This window comes from Cryptomeria japonica, unplaced genomic scaffold, assembly GCF_030272615.1.
Source record: "Cryptomeria japonica unplaced genomic scaffold, Sugi_1.0 HiC_scaffold_24, whole genome shotgun sequence".
NCBI lineage: Eukaryota > Viridiplantae > Streptophyta > Pinopsida > Cupressales > Cupressaceae > Cryptomeria > Cryptomeria japonica.
Genome location: NW_026728846.1, coordinates 1 through 20,000, shown reverse-complemented (window position 1 = coordinate 20,000; position 20,000 = coordinate 1). Strand labels below are relative to the sequence as shown.

Genomic DNA, 20,000 nt, shown 5'->3' with positions numbered 1-20,000 from the left:
GGGCGGGCTCAAGATGGCACCCGCGTTCCTTTTTTTTCACTATCTTTCAAAACGGAAATTTTAAAATCTCATTTTTTTTTGCCTTTTTCTGGAAATTAGTGAAGGCAGCGCATCAAAGGTGCGCACCTCGCTGCCCACCACGGTGCGCAACGCCGGTGGGCACCCGGGAGTGCTTCGAAGTGTGCTCCAAGGTGCTGCGTGCACGTTGTCGGAGCCCGGTTTGCCCCGGGTGCGCACCTCGCGTGCACCTTCGTCGGGGTGGGCACCTTGGCTGGGTTTGCCCCGGCTGCGCTCCGAAGCGGGGTTATTGGAGCGCCGCCTCTTTTTTTGTCGGAGCGTTTGGTGGGGTTTCTCGCATTGGCTCTTCCGAGGCCCGGTTGCCACCCTGGCGCGCACGAAGTCGGAAGTAGGGTTAATTGCCCGGGTGCGCACCTTTGCCAGGGTGGGCACCTTACCTGGGCTGCGCACCAGGGCGGGCTCAAGATGGCACGCGCGTTCCGTTTTTTTCACTATCTTTCAAAACGGAAATTTTAAAATCTCCTTTTTTTTTTGCCTTTTCTGGAAATTAGTGAAGGCAGCGCATCAAAGGTGCGCACCTCGCTGCCCACCTTGGTGTGCTCTGAGGTGCGCACCCGGGAGCGCTACGAAGTGTGCTCCAAGGTGCGGCGTGCACGTTGTCGGAGCCCGGTTTGCCCCGGGTGCGCACCTCGCCTGCACCTTGGCCGGGGTGGGCACCTTGGCTGGGTTTGCCCAGGGTGCGCTCCGAAGCGGGGTTACTGGAGCGCCCCCTCTTTTTTTGTCAGAGCGTTTGGTGGGGTTTCTCGCATTGGCTCTTCCCAGGCCCGGTTGTTGGGTGCGCTCCCACCCTGGCGCGCGCGAAGTTGGAAGTTGGGTTAATTGCCCGGGCGCGCACCTTCGCCAGGGTGGGCACCTTGGTGCGCACACCTTGGCTGGGCTGCGCACCAGGGCGGGCTCAAGATGGCACCAGCATTCCCTTTTTCTCACTATCTTTCAAAACGGAAATTTTAAAATCTCGTTTTTTTTTTGCCTTTTATGGAAATTAGTGAAGGCATCGCATCAAAGGTGCGCACCTCGCTGCCCACCTTGGTGTGCTCCGAGGTGCCCACCACGGTGCGCAACGCCGGTGCGAACCCGGGAGCGCCCCGATGTGTGCTCCAAGGTGCGGCGTGCACGAAGTCGGACCCCGGTTTGCCCCGGGTGCGCACCTCGCGTGCACCTTGGTGCGCACACCTTGGCTGGGTTGCGCGGCCTGGTGGGCACCATGGTGCGCACCAAGGAGCGCTCCGAAGTGTGCTCCAAGGTGCGGCGTGCACGAAGTCGGAGCCCGGTTTGCCCCGGGTACGCACCTCGCGTGCACCTTCGCCGGGGTGGGCACCTCGGCTGGGTTGCGCGCCCTGGTGCGCACCAAGGAGCGCTCCGAAGTGTGCTCCAAGGTGCGGCGTGCACGAAGTCGGAGCCCGGTTTGCCCCGGGTGCGCACCTTCGCCGCGGTGCGCACCATGGCGTGCACGAAGTCGGAGCCCGGTTTGCCCCGGGTGCGCACCTCGCGTGCACCTTCGGCGGGGTTGCGCGCCCTGGTGGGCACCATGGTGCGCACCAAGGAGCGCTCCGAAGTGTGCTCCAAGGTGCGGCGTGCACGAAGTCGGAGCCCGGTTTGCCCCGGGTGCGCACCTCGCGTGCACCTTCGGCGGGGTTGCGCGCCCTGGTGGGCACCATGGTGCGCACCAAGGAGCGCTCCGAAGTGTGCTCCAAGGTGCGGCGTGCACGAAGTCGGAGCCCGGTTTGCCCCGGGTGCGCACCTCGCGTGCACCTTCGCCGCGGTGGGCACCATGGCGTGCACGAAGTCGGAGCCCGGTTTGCCCCGGGTGCGCACCTCGCGTGCACCTTCGCCGGGGTGGGCACCTCGGCTGGGTTGCGCGCCCTGGTGCGCACCAAGGAGCGCTCCGAAGTGTGCTCCAAGGTGCGGCGTGCACGAAGTCGGAGCCCGGTTTGCCCCGGGTGCGCACCTCGCGTGCACCTTCGCCAGGGTGGGCACCTCGGTGCGCACACCTTCTCAATGTTTTCTTGCCTTTTCTGGAAATTGGTGAAGGCAGCGCATCAAAGGTGCGCACCTCGGTGTGCTCCGAGGTGCGAACCCGAGAGCGCTCCGAGGTGCCCACGAAGTCGAAAGTCGGGTTAATTGCATTGTTTTCCCCGGGTGCGCTCCGAGGTGCGCAACATCGGCGCGCACCAAGGAGGGCTCCGAAGTGTGCTCCAAGGTGCGCACGATGGCGTGCACCTCTGGTGCGCACGATTCGGAGCTCGGTTTGACCGGGGTGCGCACACCTTGGCTGGGTTGCGCACCTTTTGTGCGCTCCAAGGTGCGCACGAAGTCGGAGCTCGGTTTGCCCCGGGTGCGCACCTTCGCCAGGGTGCGCACCTTGATGCGCACGCCTTGGCTGGGCTGCGCACCTTGGTGGGCGCCATGGTGCGCACCTTTCGTGCGCTCCAAGGTGCGCACGAAGTCGGAGCTCGGTTTGCCCCGGGTGCGCACCTTGGTGGGCGCCATGGTGCACTCCGAGGTGCCCAAGATTGGTGCGCACCAAGGAGCGCTCCGAAGTGCGCTCCAAGGTGCGCGCGAAGTCGAAAGTTGGGTTAATTGTCCGGTTTGCCTCGGGTGCGCACCTTGCGTGCACCTTCGCCAGGGTGGGCGCCTTGGTGCGCACACCTTGGCTGGGCTGCGCACACCTTGGCACCCGCGTTTCCTTCATTTTAAATTTTTTTTTTTTACAATCTCTCAAGTGGGAAATTCTATAATCTCAACTTTTTTTGCCTTTTCAGGAAACTTTTGAATGGAGCGCATCATTGGTGCGCTCCGAAGTGTGCTCCAAAGCTCTCTCCAGCTGCGTGCACCTGCCCCGGCCGCGCACCCGGCCCCGCCCAGCTTCGCTCACCTGTCCCGGGCGTCTGGTGCGGAACCTTAGAGTAAGAAACATCACCGTGCACCTTGGCCAACGTGCGCGACTCGACCGAGCGCGCACTGGCCGAGGTGCACACCGATTTCACCTGGGTGCGCGCGCAGCACCTCGGGCGCACCGGGGTGCGCGCACAACGCCCGGGTTGCACCGTGGCCTGTGTGCTCGGGGCGCCTCGGGTGCGCGCTCGGTGTCGCCCCCGCGCGCGCGGTAGTGCGGGCAGCGCACCCCGGCCCGGCCCGGCCCCGACGAGAACGCAAACGGGCAAAAGGTTTATTCAAATAGCATTGCGACGCCCGGCGAAAAACTAAAAAAGGGTGCAACACCGGGACTTCCCGGGAGGTCACCCATCCCAGTACTACTCCGGCCCAAGCGCGCTTAACTGCGGAGTTCTGATGGGATCCGGTGCACTAACGCTGGTATGATCGCACCCGTTATGAGCTTGTCGCAGTGTGTACTTAGCAAACCGCGACCCACGTGCGAATCCACCCCGGCCACCCACCCCCGTCGAGGTGCACACCCTCCCTCGCGAAGTGCGCCCCGTTCGCCAAGTGTGAGCCCTGCCCGGGTGCGCGCACCTTGCTAGGGCGTCGGGTGTGCACCCGGCCCGGCCTACGTGCGTGCACCTGGAGGGGGCGTCGTGTGCGTGCAGTGTCCCGTCTGCAACGCGGTGCCCACACACCACCTCGGGCGCAACGACCTGCGCTCACATGTGGGCCGAGTGCACCTTGGTGCATGTTCGGGGCGCCTCGGGTGCACGCTCGATCTTGCCCCGGTGCACCAAGGCGCTCGGTTTGCCCCGGGTGCGCACTTGGTGCAAGGTGGGCACCCAAAATAGGGATCAAGCACCAAAACACAAGTTTCGGGATGCAAAATGGGACCCAAGGACCACAAATGCGTTCCAAGACCCATGATGGGTCCACGAGAACAAAAATGTGTTCCGAGACTTAATAAACAAATATTGGGTTTTAGGAGAAGAAACATGCTCTGATGCCCAAAACGAGAATCGACCCCGAAAAGGCCACAGGCCAAAAGTGGGATGCGAGACAAAAAAAAATGGGACCCGAGGACCAAAATTGGGTTCCCAGGTCGAAGACAGGGCAACCGGACAAGAAACGACCTCTAAGGCTCGAAATGAGTCCCGACGACTAAAACTTGACAAGAAGCACCCATCAGGCACCCAACTCGACACCCATGGGATGCCGACCCACCCGGGCTTCCACCTAGCACACCTTGGCACCCACCCACCCTCGCACCCAACCTCGCACCCAACTTAGCACCTTTGAACCCACATTGGCACTCACCCTGACCCTGGCACCTTGGAACCCACATTGGCACTCACCTTGACCCTGGCACCCACCTTTGCACTCACCTTGGGACCCACCCTGGCTCCCACCTCGGCACCCACCCAGACACCCACCTTGGTTCCTTGGCACCCACCTTGGATCCTTGGCACCCACCCCGACACCCACCTTGGCACGCAACTTGGCTACTTGCCACCCACCTTGGCTCCTTGACGCCCACCCCGACAACCACCCCGTGACCTACCCTGGCTAGGGTTGGTGCACACCCACCCTGGTGCCCACCTTGGCACCCACCCTATGACCCACCTTGGCACGCACCTTAGTACCCACCCCGTTACCCACCCTAGGACCCACCCCGTGACCCACCTTGGCCAGGGTGGGTGCCTTGGTGCGCACAACTTGCCTGGGCTGCACACCAGGGCGGGCTCAAGATGGCACCCGCGTTCCGTTTTTTTCACTATCTTTCAAAACGGAAATTTTAAAATCTCATTTTTTTCTTTTTTTTGCCTTTTCTGGAAATTAGTGAAGGCAGCGCATCAAAGGTGCGCAATGCTGGTGCGAACCCGGGAGCGCTCCGATGTGTGCTCCAAGGTGCGGCGTGCACGAAGTCCGAGCCCGGTTTGCCCCGGGTGCGCACCTCGCGTGCACCTTCGCCGGGGTGAGCACCTTGGCTGGGTTGCGCGCCCTGGTGCGTACCAAGGAGCGCTCTGAAGTGTGCTCCAAGGTGCGGCGTGCACGAAGTCGGAGCCCGGTTTGCCCCGGGTGTGCACCTCGGGTGCGCACCTCGCGTGCACCTTCGCTGCGGTGGGCACCTTGGCTGGGTTGCGCGCCTTGGTGGGCACCATGCAGTGCACGAAGTCGGAGCCCGGTTTGCCCCGGGCGCGCACCTCCGCCAGGGTGGGCACCTTGGTGCACACAACTTGCCTGGGCTGCGCATCAGGAAGGGCTCAAGATGGCACCCGCGTTCCGTTTTTTTCACTATCTTTCAGAACGGAAATTTTAAAATATCGTTTTTTTTTGCCTTTTCTGGAAATTAGTGAAGGCAGCGCATCAAAGGTGCGCAACGCTGGTGCGAACCTGGGAGCGCTCCGATGTGTGCTCCAAGGTGCGGCGTGCACGAAGTCGGAGCCCGGTTTGCCTCGGGTGCGCCCTGGTGGGCACCATGGTGCGCACCAAGGAGCGCTCCGAAGTGTGCTCCAAGGTGCGGCCTGCACGAAGTCGGAGCCCGGTTTGCCCCGGGTGTGCACCTCGGGTGGGCACCTTGGTGCGCATGCCTTGCCTGGGCTGCGCACCAGGGCGGGCTCAAGATGGCACCCGCGTTCCTTTTTTTTCACTATCTTTCAAAACGGAAATTTTAAAATCTCATTTTTTTTTGCCTTTTTCTGGAAATTAGTGAAGGCAGCGCATCAAAGGTGCGCACCTCGCTGCCCACCACGGTGCGCAACGCCGGTGGGCACCCGGGAGTGCTTCGAAGTGTGCTCCAAGGTGCTGCGTGCACGTTGTCGGAGCCCGGTTTGCCCCGGGTGCGCACCTCGCGTGCACCTTCGTCGGGGTGGGCACCTTGGCTTGGTTTGCCCCGGCTGCGCTCCGAAGCGGGGTTATTGGAGCGCCGCCTCTTTTTTTGTCGGAGCGTTTGGTGGGGTTTCTCGCATTGGCTCTTCCGAGGCCCGGTTGCCACCCTGGCGCGCACGAAGTCGGAAGTAGGGTTAATTGCCCGGGTGCGCACCTTTGCCAGGGTGGCACCTTACCTGGGCTGCGCACCAGGGCGGGCTCAAGATGGCACGCGCGTTCCGTTTTTTTCACTATCTTTCAAAACGGAAATTTTAAAATCTCCTTTTTTTTTTGCCTTTTCTGGAAATTAGTGAAGGCAGCGCATCAAAGGTGCGCACCTCGCTGCCCACCTTGGTGTGCTCTGAGGTGCGCACCCGGGAGCGCTACGAAGTGTGCTCCAAGGTGCGGCGTGCACGTTGTCGGAGCCCGGTTTGCCCCGGGTGCGCACCTCGCCTGCACCTTGGCCGGGGTGGGCACCTTGGCTGGGTTTGCCCAGGGTGCGCTCCGAAGCGGGGTTACTGGAGCGCCCCCTCTTTTTTTGTCAGAGAGTTTGGTGGGGTTTCTCGCATTGGCTCTTCCCAGGCCCGGTTGTTGGGTGCGCTCCCACCCTGGCGCGCGCGAAGTTGGAAGTTGGGTTAATTGCCCGGGCGCGCACCTTCGCCAGGGTGGGCACCTTGGTGCGCAAACCTTGGCTGGGCTGCGCACCAGGGCGGGCTCAAGATGGCACCAGCATTCCCTTTTTCTCACTATCTTTCAAAACGGAAATTTTAAAATCTCGTTTTTTTTTTGCCTTTTATGGAAATTAGTGAAGGCATCGCATCAAAGGTGCGCACCTCGCTGCCCACCTTGGTGTGCTCCGAGGTGCCCACCACGGTGCGCAACGCCGGTGCGAACCCGGGAGCGCCCCGATGTGTGCTCCAAGGTGCGGCGTGCACGAAGTCGGACCCCGGTTTGCCCCGGGTGCGCACCTCGCGTGCACCTTGGTGCGCACACCTTGGCTGGGTTGCGCGGCCTGGTGGGCACCATGGTGCGCACCAAGGAGCGCTCCGAAGTGTGCTCCAAGGTGCGGCGTGCACGAAGTCGGAGCCCGGTTTGCCCCGGGTGCGCACCTTCGCCGCGGTGGGCACCATGGCGTGCACGAAGTCGGAGCCCGGTTTGCCCCGGGTGCGCACCTCGCGTGCACCTTCGCCGGGGTGGGCACCTCGGCTGGGTTGCGCGCCCTGGTGCGCACCAAGGAGCGCTCTGAAGTGTGCTCCAAGGTGCGGCGTGCACGAAGTCGGAGCCCGGTTTGCCCCGGGTGTGCACCTCGCGTGCACCTTCGCTGCGGTGGGCACCTTGGCTGGGTTGCGCGCCTTGGTGGGCACCATGCAGTGCACGAAGTCGGAGCCCGGTTTGCCCCGGGCGCGCACCTCCGCCAGGGTGGGCACCTTGGTGCGCACAACTTGCCTGGGCTGCGCACCAGGAAGGGCTCAAGATGGCACCCGCGTTCCGTTTTTTTCACTATCTTTCAGAACGGAAATTTTAAAATATCGTTTTTTTTTGCCTTTTCTGGAAATTAGTGAAGGCAGCGCATCAAAGGTGCGCAACGCTGGTGCGAACCTGGGAGCGCTCCGATGTGTGCTCCAAGGTGCGGCGTGCACGAAGTCGGACCCCGGTTTGCCCCGGGTGCGCACCTCGCGTGCACCTTGGTGCGCACACCTTGGCTGGGTTGCGCGCCCTGGTGGGCACCATGGTGCGCACCAAGGAGCGCTCCGAAGTGTGCTCCAAGGTGCGGCGTGCACGAAGTCGGAGCCCGGTTTGCCCCGGGTGCGCACCTCGCGTGCACCTTCGCCGCGGTGGGCACCATGGCGTGCACGAAGTCGGAGCCCGGTTTGCCCCGGGTGCGCACCTCGCGTGCACCTTCGCCGGGGTGGGCACCTTAGTGTGCAGACCTTGGCTGGGTTGCGCGCCCTGGTGGGCACCATGGTGCGCACCAAGGAGCGCTCCGAAGTGTGCTCCAAGGTGCGGCCTGCACGAAGTCGGAGCCCGGTTTGCCCCGGGTGTGCACCTCGGGTGGGCACCTTGGTGCGCATGCCTTGCCTGGGCTGCGCACCAGGGCGGGCTCAAGATGGCACCCGCGTTCCTTTTTTTTCACTATCTTTCAAAACGGAAATTTTAAAATCTCATTTTTTTTTGCCTTTTTCTGGAAATTAGTGAAGGCAGCGCATCAAAGGTGCGCACCTCGCTGCCCACCACGGTGCGCAACGCCGGTGGGCACCCGGGAGTGCTTCGAAGTGTGCTCCAAGGTGCTGCGTGCACGTTGTCGGAGCCCGGTTTGCCCCGGGTGCGCACCTCGCGTGCACCTTCGTCGGGGTGGGCACCTTGGCTGGGTTTGCCCCGGCTGCGCTCCGAAGCGGGGTTATTGGAGCGCCGCCTCTTTTTTTGTCGGAGCGTTTGGTGGGGTTTCTCGCATTGGCTCTTCCGAGGCCCGGTTGCCACCCTGGCGCGCACGAAGTCGGAAGTAGGGTTAATTGCCCGGGTGCGCACCTTTGCCAGGGTGGGCACCTTACCTGGGCTGCGCACCAGGGCGGGCTCAAGATGGCACGCGCGTTCCGTTTTTTTCACTATCTTTCAAAACGGAAATTTTAAAATCTCCTTTTTTTTTTGCCTTTTCTGGAAATTAGTGAAGGCAGCGCATCAAAGGTGCGCACCTCGCTGCCCACCTTGGTGTGCTCTGAGGTGCGCACCCGGGAGCGCTACGAAGTGTGCTCCAAGGTGCGGCGTGCACGTTGTCGGAGCCCGGTTTGCCCCGGGTGCGCACCTCGCCTGCACCTTGGCCGGGGTGGGCACCTTGGCTGGGTTTGCCCAGGGTGCGCTCCGAAGCGGGGTTACTGGAGCGCCCCCTCTTTTTTTGTCAGAGCGTTTGGTGGGGTTTCTCGCATTGGCTCTTCCCAGGCCCGGTTGTTGGGTGCGCTCCCACCCTGGCGCGCGCGAAGTTGGAAGTTGGGTTAATTGCCCGGGCGCGCACCTTCGCCAGGGTGGGCACCTTGGTGCGCACACCTTGGCTGGGCTGCGCACCAGGGCGGGCTCAAGATGGCACCAGCATTCCCTTTTTCTCACTATCTTTCAAAACGGAAATTTTAAAATCTCGTTTTTTTTTTGCCTTTTATGGAAATTAGTGAAGGCATCGCATCAAAGGTGCGCACCTCGCTGCCCACCTTGGTGTGCTCCGAGGTGCCCACCACGGTGCGCAACGCCGGTGCGAACCCGGGAGCGCCCCGATGTGTGCTCCAAGGTGCGGCGTGCACGAAGTCGGACCCCGGTTTGCCCCGGGTGCGCACCTCGCGTGCACCTTGGTGCGCACACCTTGGCTGGGTTGCGCGGCCTGGTGGGCACCATGGTGCGCACCAAGGAGCGCTCCGAAGTGTGCTCCAAGGTGCGGCGTGCACGAAGTCGGAGCCCGGTTTGCCCCGGGTACGCACCTCGCGTGCACCTTCGCCGGGGTGGGCACCTCGGCTGGGTTGCGCGCCCTGGTGCGCACCAAGGAGCGCTCCGAAGTGTGCTCCAAGGTGCGGCGTGCACGAAGTCGGAGCCCGGTTTGCCCCGGGTGCGCACCTTCGCCGCGGTGCGCACCATGGCGTGCACGAAGTCGGAGCCCGGTTTGCCCCGGGTGCGCACCTCGCGTGCACCTTCGGCGGGGTTGCGCGCCCTGGTGGGCACCATGGTGCGCACCAAGGAGCGCTCCGAAGTGTGCTCCAAGGTGCGGCGTGCACGAAGTCGGAGCCCGGTTTGCCCCGGGTGCGCACCTCGCGTGCACCTTCGGCGGGGTTGCGCGCCCTGGTGGGCACCATGGTGCGCACCAAGGAGCGCTCCGAAGTGTGCTCCAAGGTGCGGCGTGCACGAAGTCGGAGCCCGGTTTGCCCCGGGTGCGCACCTCGCGTGCACCTTCGCCGCGGTGGGCACCATGGCGTGCACGAAGTCGGAGCCCGGTTTGCCCCGGGTGCGCACCTCGCGTGCACCTTCGCCGGGGTGGGCACCTCGGCTGGGTTGCGCGCCCTGGTGCGCACCAAGGAGCGCTCCGAAGTGTGCTCCAAGGTGCGGCGTGCACGAAGTCGGAGCCCGGTTTGCCCCGGGTGCGCACCTCGCGTGCACCTTCGCCAGGGTGGGCACCTCGGTGCGCACACCTTCTCAATGTTTTCTTGCCTTTTCTGGAAATTGGTGAAGGCAGCGCATCAAAGGTGCGCACCTCGGTGTGCTCCGAGGTGCGAACCCGAGAGCGCTCCGAGGTGCCCACGAAGTCGAAAGTCGGGTTAATTGCATTGTTTTCCCCGGGTGCGCTCCGAGGTGCGCAACATCGGCGCGCACCAAGGAGGGCTCCGAAGTGTGCTCCAAGGTGCGCACGATGGCGTGCACCTCTGGTGCGCACGATTCGGAGCTCGGTTTGACCGGGGTGCGCACACCTTGGCTGGGTTGCGCACCTTTTGTGCGCTCCAAGGTGCGCACGAAGTCGGAGCTCGGTTTGCCCCGGGTGCGCACCTTCGCCAGGGTGCGCACCTTGATGCGCACGCCTTGGCTGGGCTGCGCACCTTGGTGGGCGCCATGGTGCGCACCTTTCGTGCGCTCCAAGGTGCGCACGAAGTCGGAGCTCGGTTTGCCCCGGGTGCGCACCTTGGTGGGCGCCATGGTGCACTCCGAGGTGCCCAAGATTGGTGCGCACCAAGGAGCGCTCCGAAGTGCGCTCCAAGGTGCGCGCGAAGTCGAAAGTTGGGTTAATTGTCCGGTTTGCCTCGGGTGCGCACCTTGCGTGCACCTTCGCCAGGGTGGACGCCTTGGTGCGCACACCTTGGCTGGGCTGCGCACACCTTGGCACCCGCGTTTCCTTCATTTTAAATTTTTTTTTTTTACAATCTCTCAAGTGGGAAATTCTATAATCTCAACTTTTTTTGCCTTTTCAGGAAACTTTTGAATGGAGCGCATCATTGGTGCGCTCCGAAGTGTGCTCCAAAGCTCTCTCCAGCTGCGTGCACCTGCCCCGGCCGCGCACCCGGCCCCGCCCAGCTTCGCTCACCTGTCCCGGGCGTCTGGTGCGGAACCTTAGAGTAAGAAACATCACCGTGCACCTTGGCCAACGTGCGCGACTCGACCGAGCGCGCACTGGCCGAGGTGCACACCGATTTCACCTGGGTGCGCGCGCAGCACCTCGGGCGCACCGGGGTGCGCGCACAACGCCCGGGTTGCACCGTGGCCTGTGTGCTCGGGGCGCCTCGGGTGCGAGCTCGGTGTCGCCCCCGCGCGCGCGGTAGTGCGGGCAGCGCACCCCGGCCCGGCCCGGCCCCGACGAGAACGCAAACGGGCAAAAGGTTTATTCAAATAGCATTGCGACGCCCGGCGAAAAACTAAAAAAGGGTGCAACACCGGGACTTCCCGGGAGGTCACCCATCCCAGTACTACTCCGGCCCAAGCGCGCTTAACTGCGGAGTTCTGATGGGATCCGGTGCACTAACGCTGGTATGATCGCACCCGTTATGAGCTTGTCGCAGTGTGTACTTAGCAAACCGCGACCCACGTGCGAATCCACCCCGGCCACCCACCCCCGTCGAGGTGCACACCCTCCCTCGCGAAGTGCGCCCCGTTCGCCAAGTGTGAGCCCTGCCCGGGTGCGCGCACCTTGCTAGGGCGTCGGGTGTGCACCCGGCCCGGCCTACGTGCGTGCACCTGGAGGGGGCGTCGTGTGCGTGCAGTGTCCCGTCTGCAACGCGGTGCCCACACACCACCTCGGGCGCAACGACCTGCGCTCACATGTGGGCCGAGTGCACCTTGGTGCATGTTCGGGGCGCCTCGGGTGCACGCTCGATCTTGCCCCGGTGCACCAAGGCGCTCGGTTTGCCCCGGGTGCGCACTTGGTGCAAGGTGGGCACCCAAAATAGGGATCAAGCACCAAAACACAAGTTTCGGGATGCAAAATGGGACCCAAGGACCACAAATGCGTTCCAAGACCCATGATGGGTCCACGAGAACAAAAATGTGTTCCGAGACTTAATAAACAAATATTGGGTTTTAGGAGAAGAAACATGCTCTGATGCCCAAAACGAGAATCGACCCCGAAAAGGCCACAGGCCAAAAGTGGGATGCGAGACAAAAAAAAATGGGACCCGAGGACCAAAATTGGGTTCCCAGGTCGAAGACAGGGCAACCGGACAAGAAACGACCTCTAAGGCTCGAAATGAGTCCCGACGACTAAAACTTGACAAGAAGCACCCATCAGGCACCCAACTCGACACCCATGGGATGCCGACCCACCCGGGCTTCCACCTAGCACACCTTGGCACCCACCCACCCTCGCACCCAACCTCGCACCCAACTTAGCACCTTTGAACCCACATTGGCACTCACCCTGACCCTGGCACCTTGGAACCCACATTGGCACTCACCTTGACCCTGGCACCCACCTTTGCACTCACCTTGGGACCCACCCTGGCTCCCACCTCGGCACCCACCCAGACACCCACCTTGGTTCCTTGGCACCCACCTTGGATCCTTGGCACCCACCCCGACACCCACCTTGGCACGCAACTTGGCTACTTGCCACCCACCTTGGCTCCTTGACGCCCACCCCGACAACCACCCCGTGACCTACCCTGGCTAGGGTTGGTGCACACCCACCCTGGTGCCCACCTTGGCACCCACCCTATGACCCACCTTGGCACGCACCTTAGTACCCACCCCGTTACCCACCCTAGGACCCACCCCGTGACCCACCTTGGCCAGGGTGGGTGCCTTGGTGCGCACAACTTGCCTGGGCTGCACACCAGGGCGGGCTCAAGATGGCACCCGCGTTCCGTTTTTTTCACTATCTTTCAAAACGGAAATTTTAAAATCTCATTTTTTTCTTTTTTTTGCCTTTTCTGGAAATTAGTGAAGGCAGCGCATCAAAGGTGCGCAATGCTGGTGCGAACCCGGGAGCGCTCCGATGTGTGCTCCAAGGTGCGGCGTGCACGAAGTCCGAGCCCGGTTTGCCCCGGGTGCGCACCTCGCGTGCACCTTCGCCGGGGTGAGCACCTTGGCTGGGTTGCGCGCCCTGGTGCGTACCAAGGAGCGCTCTGAAGTGTGCTCCAAGGTGCGGCGTGCACGAAGTCGGAGCCCGGTTTGCCCCGGGTGTGCACCTCGGGTGCGCACCTCGCGTGCACCTTCGCTGCGGTGGGCACCTTGGCTGGGTTGCGCGCCTTGGTGGGCACCATGCAGTGCACGAAGTCGGAGCCCGGTTTGCCCCGGGCGCGCACCTCCGCCAGGGTGGGCACCTTGGTGCGCACAACTTGCCTGGGCTGCGCATCAGGAAGGGCTCAAGATGGCACCCGCGTTCCGTTTTTTTCACTATCTTTCAGAACGGAAATTTTAAAATATCGTTTTTTTTTGCCTTTTCTGGAAATTAGTGAAGGCAGCGCATCAAAGGTGCGCAACGCTGGTGCGAACCTGGGAGCGCTCCGATGTGTGCTCCAAGGTGCGGCGTGCACGAAGTCGGAGCCCGGTTTGCCTCGGGTGCGCCCTGGTGGGCACCATGGTGCGCACCAAGGAGCGCTCCGAAGTGTGCTCCAAGGTGCGGCCTGCACGAAGTCGGAGCCCGGTTTGCCCCGGGTGTGCACCTCGGGTGGGCACCTTGGTGCGCATGCCTTGCCTGGGCTGCGCACCAGGGCGGGCTCAAGATGGCACCCGCGTTCCTTTTTTTTCACTATCTTTCAAAACGGAAATTTTAAAATCTCATTTTTTTTTGCCTTTTTCTGGAAATTAGTGAAGGCAGCGCATCAAAGGTGCGCACCTCGCTGCCCACCACGGTGCGCAACGCCGGTGGGCACCCGGGAGTGCTTCGAAGTGTGCTCCAAGGTGCTGCGTGCACGTTGTCGGAGCCCGGTTTGCCCCGGGTGCGCACCTCGCGTGCACCTTCGTCGGGGTGGGCACCTTGGCTTGGTTTGCCCCGGCTGCGCTCCGAAGCGGGGTTATTGGAGCGCCGCCTCTTTTTTTGTCGGAGCGTTTGGTGGGGTTTCTCGCATTGGCTCTTCCGAGGCCCGGTTGCCACCCTGGCGCGCACGAAGTCGGAAGTAGGGTTAATTGCCCGGGTGCGCACCTTTGCCAGGGTGGCACCTTACCTGGGCTGCGCACCAGGGCGGGCTCAAGATGGCACGCGCGTTCCGTTTTTTTCACTATCTTTCAAAACGGAAATTTTAAAATCTCCTTTTTTTTTTGCCTTTTCTGGAAATTAGTGAAGGCAGCGCATCAAAGGTGCGCACCTCGCTGCCCACCTTGGTGTGCTCTGAGGTGCGCACCCGGGAGCGCTACGAAGTGTGCTCCAAGGTGCGGCGTGCACGTTGTCGGAGCCCGGTTTGCCCCGGGTGCGCACCTCGCCTGCACCTTGGCCGGGGTGGGCACCTTGGCTGGGTTTGCCCAGGGTGCGCTCCGAAGCGGGGTTACTGGAGCGCCCCCTCTTTTTTTGTCAGAGAGTTTGGTGGGGTTTCTCGCATTGGCTCTTCCCAGGCCCGGTTGTTGGGTGCGCTCCCACCCTGGCGCGCGCGAAGTTGGAAGTTGGGTTAATTGCCCGGGCGCGCACCTTCGCCAGGGTGGGCACCTTGGTGCGCAAACCTTGGCTGGGCTGCGCACCAGGGCGGGCTCAAGATGGCACCAGCATTCCCTTTTTCTCACTATCTTTCAAAACGGAAATTTTAAAATCTCGTTTTTTTTTTGCCTTTTATGGAAATTAGTGAAGGCATCGCATCAAAGGTGCGCACCTCGCTGCCCACCTTGGTGTGCTCCGAGGTGCCCACCACGGTGCGCAACGCCGGTGCGAACCCGGGAGCGCCCCGATGTGTGCTCCAAGGTGCGGCGTGCACGAAGTCGGACCCCGGTTTGCCCCGGGTGCGCACCTCGCGTGCACCTTGGTGCGCACACCTTGGCTGGGTTGCGCGGCCTGGTGGGCACCATGGTGCGCACCAAGGAGCGCTCCGAAGTGTGCTCCAAGGTGCGGCGTGCACGAAGTCGGAGCCCGGTTTGCCCCGGGTGCGCACCTTCGCCGCGGTGGGCACCATGGCGTGCACGAAGTCGGAGCCCGGTTTGCCCCGGGTGCGCACCTCGCGTGCACCTTCGCCGGGGTGGGCACCTCGGCTGGGTTGCGCGCCCTGGTGCGCACCAAGGAGCGCTCTGAAGTGTGCTCCAAGGTGCGGCGTGCACGAAGTCGGAGCCCGGTTTGCCCCGGGTGTGCACCTCGCGTGCACCTTCGCTGCGGTGGGCACCTTGGCTGGGTTGCGCGCCTTGGTGGGCACCATGCAGTGCACGAAGTCGGAGCCCGGTTTGCCCCGGGCGCGCACCTCCGCCAGGGTGGGCACCTTGGTGCGCACAACTTGCCTGGGCTGCGCACCAGGAAGGGCTCAAGATGGCACCCGCGTTCCGTTTTTTTCACTATCTTTCAGAACGGAAATTTTAAAATATCGTTTTTTTTTGCCTTTTCTGGAAATTAGTGAAGGCAGCGCATCAAAGGTGCGCAACGCTGGTGCGAACCTGGGAGCGCTCCGATGTGTGCTCCAAGGTGCGGCGTGCACGAAGTCGGACCCCGGTTTGCCCCGGGTGCGCACCTCGCGTGCACCTTGGTGCGCACACCTTGGCTGGGTTGCGCGCCCTGGTGGGCACCATGGTGCGCACCAAGGAGCGCTCCGAAGTGTGCTCCAAGGTGCGGCGTGCACGAAGTCGGAGCCCGGTTTGCCCCGGGTGCGCACCTCGCGTGCACCTTCGCCGCGGTGGGCACCATGGCGTGCACGAAGTCGGAGCCCGGTTTGCCCCGGGTGCGCACCTCGCGTGCACCTTCGCCGGGGTGGGCACCTTAGTGTGCAGACCTTGGCTGGGTTGCGCGCCCTGGTGGGCACCATGGTGCGCACCAAGGAGCGCTCCGAAGTGTGCTCCAAGGTGCGGCCTGCACGAAGTCGGAGCCCGGTTTGCCCCGGGTGTGCACCTCGGGTGGGCACCTTGGTGCGCATGCCTTGCCTGGGCTGCGCACCAGGGCGGGCTCAAGATGGCACCCGCGTTCCTTTTTTTTCACTATCTTTCAAAACGGAAATTTTAAAATCTCATTTTTTTTTGCCTTTTTCTGGAAATTAGTGAAGGCAGCGCATCAAAGGTGCGCACCTCGCTGCCCACCACGGTGCGCAACGCCGGTGGGCACCCGGGAGTGCTTCGAAGTGTGCTCCAAGGTGCTGCGTGCACGTTGTCGGAGCCCGGTTTGCCCCGGGTGCGCACCTCGCGTGCACCTTCGTCGGGGTGGGCACCTTGGCTGGGTTTGCCCCGGCTGCGCTCCGAAGCGGGGTTATTGGAGCGCCGCCTCTTTTTTTGTCGGAGCGTTTGGTGGGGTTTCTCGCATTGGCTCTTCCGAGGCCCGGTTGCCACCCTGGCGCGCACGAAGTCGGAAGTAGGGTTAATTGCCCGGGTGCGCACCTTTGCCAGGGTGGGCACCTTACCTGGGCTGCGCACCAGGGCGGGCTCAAGATGGCACGCGCGTTCCGTTTTTTTCACTATCTTTCAAAACGGAAATTTTAAAATCTCCTTTTTTTTTTGCCTTTTCTGGAAATTAGTGAAGGCAGCGCATCAAAGGTGCGCACCTCGCTGCCCACCTTGGTGTGCTCTGAGGTGCGCACCCGGGAGCGCTACGAAGTGTGCTCCAAGGTGCGGCGTGCACGTTGTCGGAGCCCGGTTTGCCCCGGGTGCGCACCTCGCCTGCACCTTGGCCGGGGTGGGCACCTTGGCTGGGTTTGCCCAGGGTGCGCTCCGAAGCGGGGTTACTGGAGCGCCCCCTCTTTTTTTGTCAGAGCGTTTGGTGGGGTTTCTCGCATTGGCTCTTCCCAGGCCCGGTTGTTGGGTGCGCTCCCACCCTGGCGCGCGCGAAGTTGGAAGTTGGGTTAATTGCCCGGGCGCGCACCTTCGCCAGGGTGGGCACCTTGGTGCGCACACCTTGGCTGGGCTGCGCACCAGGGCGGGCTCAAGATGGCACCAGCATTCCCTTTTTCTCACTATCTTTCAAAACGGAAATTTTAAAATCTCGTTTTTTTTTTGCCTTTTATGGAAATTAGTGAAGGCATCGCATCAAAGGTGCGCACCTCGCTGCCCACCTTGGTGTGCTCCGAGGTGCCCACCACGGTGCGCAACGCCGGTGCGAACCCGGGAGCGCCCCGATGTGTGCTCCAAGGTGCGGCGTGCACGAAGTCGGACCCCGGTTTGCCCCGGGTGCGCACCTCGCGTGCACCTTGGTGCGCACACCTTGGCTGGGTTGCGCGGCCTGGTGGGCACCATGGTGCGCACCAAGGAGCGCTCCGAAGTGTGCTCCAAGGTGCGGCGTGCACGAAGTCGGAGCCCGGTTTGCCCCGGGTACGCACCTCGCGTGCACCTTCGCCGGGGTGGGCACCTCGGCTGGGTTGCGCGCCCTGGTGCGCACCAAGGAGCGCTCCGAAGTGTGCTCCAAGGTGCGGCGTGCACGAAGTCGGAGCCCGGTTTGCCCCGGGTGCGCACCTTCGCCGCGGTGCGCACCATGGCGTGCACGAAGTCGGAGCCCGGTTTGCCCCGGGTGCGCACCTCGCGTGCACCTTCGGCGGGGTTGCGCGCCCTGGTGGGCACCATGGTGCGCACCAAGGAGCGCTCCGAAGTGTGCTCCAAGGTGCGGCGTGCACGAAGTCGGAGCCCGGTTTGCCCCGGGTGCGCACCTCGCGTGCACCTTCGGCGGGGTTGCGCGCCCTGGTGGGCACCATGGTGCGCACCAAGGAGCGCTCCGAAGTGTGCTCCAAGGTGCGGCGTGCACGAAGTCGGAGCCCGGTTTGCCCCGGGTGCGCACCTCGCGTGCACCTTCGCCGCGGTGGGCACCATGGCGTGCACGAAGTCGGAGCCCGGTTTGCCCCGGGTGCGCACCTCGCGTGCACCTTCGCCGGGGTGGGCACCTCGGCTGGGTTGCGCGCCCTGGTGCGCACCAAGGAGCGCTCCGAAGTGTGCTCCAAGGTGCGGCGTGCACGAAGTCGGAGCCCGGTTTGCCCCGGGTGCGCACCTCGCGTGCACCTTCGCCAGGGTGGGCACCTCGGTGCGCACACCTTCTCAATGTTTTCTTGCCTTTTCTGGAAATTGGTGAAGGCAGCGCATCAAAGGTGCGCACCTCGGTGTGCTCCGAGGTGCGAACCCGAGAGCGCTCCGAGGTGCCCACGAAGTCGAAAGTCGGGTTAATTGCATTGTTTTCCCCGGGTGCGCTCCGAGGTGCGCAACATCGGCACGCACCAAGGAGGGCTCCGAAGTGTGCTCCAAGGTGCGCACGATGGCGTGCACCTCTGGTGCGCACGATTCGGAGCTCGGTTTGACCGGGGTGCGCACACCTTGGCTGGGTTGCGCACCTTTTGTGCGCTCCAAGGTGCGCACGAAGTCGGAGCTCGGTTTGCCCCGGGTGCGCACCTTCGCCAGGGTGCGCACCTTGATGCGCACGCCTTGGCTGGGCTGCGCACCTTGGTGGGCGCCATGGTGCGCACCTTTCGTGCGCTCCAAGGTGCGCACGAAGTCGGAGCTCGGTTTGCCCCGGGTGCGCACCTTGGTGGGCGCCATGGTGCACTCCGAGGTGCCCAAGATTGGTGCGCACCAAGGAGCGCTCCGAAGTGCGCTCCAAGGTGCGCGCGAAGTCGAAAGTTGGGTTAATTGTCCGGTTTGCCTCGGGTGCGCACCTTGCGTGCACCTTCGCCAGGGTGGGCGCCTTGGTGCGCACACCTTGGCTGGGCTGCGCACACCTTGGCACCCGCGTTTCCTTCATTTTAAATTTTTTTTTTTTACAATCTCTCAAGTGGGAAATTCTATAATCTCAACTTTTTTTGCCTTTTCAGGAAACTTTTGAATGGAGCGCATCATTGGTGCGCTCCGAAGTGTGCTCCAAAGCTCTCTCCAGCTGCGTGCACCTGCCCCGGCCGCGCACCCGGCCCCGCCCAGCTTCGCTCACCTGTCCCGGGCGTCTGGTGCGGAACCTTAGAGTAAGAAACATCACCGTGCACCTTGGCCAACGTGCGCGACTCGACCGAGCGCGCACTGGCCGAGGTGCACACCGATTTCACCTGGGTGCGCGCGCAGCACCTCGGGCGCACCGGGGTGCGCGCACAACGCCCGGGTTGCACCGTGGCCTGTGTGCTCGGGGCGCCTCGGGTGCGCGCTCGGTGTCGCCCCCGCGCGCGCGGTAGTGCGGGCAGCGCACCCCGGCCCGGCCCGGCCCCGACGAGAACGCAAACGGGCAAAAGGTTTATTCAAATAGCATTGCGACGCCCGGCGAAAAACTAAAAAAGGGTGCAACACCGGGACTTCCCGGGAGGTCACCCATCCCAGTACTACTCCGGCCCAAGCGCGCTTAACTGCGGAGTTCTGATGGGATCCGGTGCACTAACGCTGGTATGATCGCACCCGTTATGAGCTTGTCGCAGTGTGTACTTAGCAAACCGCGACCCACGTGCGAATCCACCCCGGCCACCCACCCCCGTCGAGGTGCACACCCTCCCTCGCGAAGTGCGCCCCGTTCGCCAAGTGTGAGCCCTGCCCGGGTGCGCGCACCTTGCTAGGGCGTCGGGTGTGCACCCGGCCCGGCCTACGTGCGTGCACCTGGAGGGGGCGTCGTGTGCGTGCAGTGTCCCGTCTGCAACGCGGTGCCCACACACCACCTCGGGCGCAACGACCTGCGCTCACATGTGGGCCGAGTGCACCTTGGTGCATGTTCGGGGCGCCTCGGGTGCACGCTCGATCTTGCCCCGGTGCACCAAGGCGCTCGGTTTGCCCCGGGTGCGCACTTGGTGCAAGGTGGGCACCCAAAATAGGGATCAAGCACCAAAACACAAGTTTCGGGATGCAAAATGGGACCCAAGGACCACAAATGCGTTCCAAGACCCATGATGGGTCCACGAGAACAAAAATGTGTTCCGAGACTTAATAAACAAATATTGGGTTTTAGGAGAAGAAACATGCTCTGATGCCCAAAACGAGAATCGACCCCGAAAAGGCCACAGGCCAAAAGTGGGATGCGAGACAAAAAAAAATGGGACCCGAGGACCAAAATTGGGTTCCCAGGTCGAAGACAGGGCAACCGGACAAGAAACGACCTCTAAGGCTCGAAATGAGTCCCGACGACTAAAACTTGACAAGAAGCACCCATCAGGCAC

At 62.8% G+C, this 20,000-nt stretch overlaps 3 non-coding genes across 3 annotated transcripts; all 3 read right to left on the bottom strand.

Annotated features, from left to right (window-relative positions):
• Positions 1-3,288: 3,288 nt before the first annotated feature.
• On the bottom strand, positions 3,289-3,407 carry LOC131861329 (5S ribosomal RNA). Its single transcript, XR_009360404.1, has one exon. It is a non-coding gene; the product is annotated as a 5S ribosomal RNA (ribosomal RNA).
• Positions 3,408-11,211: 7,804 nt separating this feature from the next.
• On the bottom strand, positions 11,212-11,330 carry LOC131861225 (5S ribosomal RNA). Its single transcript, XR_009360300.1, has one exon. It is a non-coding gene; the product is annotated as a 5S ribosomal RNA (ribosomal RNA).
• A 7,804-nt stretch (positions 11,331-19,134) lies between these two features.
• On the bottom strand, positions 19,135-19,253 carry LOC131861110 (5S ribosomal RNA). Its single transcript, XR_009360189.1, has one exon. It is a non-coding gene; the product is annotated as a 5S ribosomal RNA (ribosomal RNA).
• Positions 19,254-20,000: the final 747 nt, after the last annotated feature.